Genomic DNA, 1563 nt, shown 5'->3' with positions numbered 1-1563 from the left:
AACTTTTGGGTCTCAGATGCCTTCCATAAATTCCACTTTTTAGGTGCAGGTCTAAACCTACACAGGTTTTGCATTCACTACTATGGATGTAAATTAACTAGTACCATCCCTGGAATTCAGATACTCCTCTCTAGCCATTATTATCATTTTCCCAATAGCTCTTAAGGTATAACAGCTACAAAGGCTCTCTCTCTCTCTCTCTCTCTCTCTCTCTCTCTCTCTCTGTGTGTGTGTATGTGTCTGTGAATGTGTGTGTGTGTGTGTGTGTGTATCTGGAGCCTGGATGCCCTAGACACAAACCTCTCTGTGCCTATTTCAGTCACACTAGTCCATCACACTCTGGGCCCCATAATAGGTGACTGCTAGATCAGTGGAAAACTTTCTTTATGAGTTCCCCATCTTTTTCCTCTGCTTACAGAGGAGCAACACTTATAAATAGTTCCCACTTCAATGACCCTGGTTCCAGCCAAACAATCTCTACCCATAGGCTGAGTGTTTTTGGTTGCTTTTCATTTAACAACTTCCACCACCAACTCTGGGTCCATTAAGATCACTCTCTCTTTATTCCACAGATTCCCCTCAATGCAATCTTTTTTTCTGCCATGCTTCCCTTCTGTTCTCATTTGTATTTCAATCTCTATCTCTGCCTGAACTCTCCTCTCCTCAGCTGCCACCAGCCAAACTGGCATGTCTCTAACATATTATTTCTTATATTATGTTCGATACATCCAACTTTCTGCATCTCTGTTTTCTTTTATCATCCAGTATTAAATTTCAGTGAGTTCCCTCAGTTTTCTACTTTGTCTAACCTTTTAAACCTGGTGCTAAGAAATTCTGGGAAATGTACCCTACCTCAAAACCACTTATCTTCTCCCTCAGCAGAACTTTTTTATTATCATACAACTGAAACTCTTTCCTATCAAACAACTTCTTATTTTCGTCTTCTCTAATCCCTGCAAAAAAAAAAAAATATGTTCTGTTTCTAATGAATTTGCCTGGTTTAGGCTGCTCCCCCTCCTGTATGTAGGATTATACAGTATTTGTCTATTTGTGATGGATTATTTAACTTTGCTTATGCTTTATATTTCACAAGGTTCATCCATGTTGTAGCATATGTCAAATTACCTTTTCTTAAAATTTGTTCTAATCAGTTATACTTGACAGCATAATGCTCTTCTATTCATTGTACAGAAATGGAGCACAATTTTTCATTTCTCTGGTTGTATATGAAATAGGGTAACAACATTTATGCAATCATACATGAACCTAGGGTAATGATGTCTGTCTCATTCCACCATTTTTCCTACCCCCATACCCCTCCCCATCTCTCCCTCCCCTTTGCCCAATCCAAAGTTCCTCCATTAATCCCATGCCCCCCCCCCACTTTTTGGATTAGCATCTGCTTATCGGAGAAAACATTTGGCCTTTGGTTTTTTGGGATTGGCTTACTGTGCTTGATATTCTCCAACTCCATCATTAACCTGAAAATGCCATTATTTTATTCTCGCTTAATGCTGAGTAATAGTCCATTGTGGGTGTATAATTATATATATATATATATAT

The sequence above is a fragment of the Marmota marmota genome, unplaced genomic scaffold (genome assembly GCF_001458135.2).
Source record: "Marmota marmota marmota unplaced genomic scaffold, marMar, whole genome shotgun sequence".
NCBI lineage: Eukaryota > Metazoa > Chordata > Mammalia > Rodentia > Sciuridae > Marmota > Marmota marmota.
The sequence above is the reverse complement of the archived record's forward strand: the minus strand, read 5'-3'. Positions refer to the sequence as shown.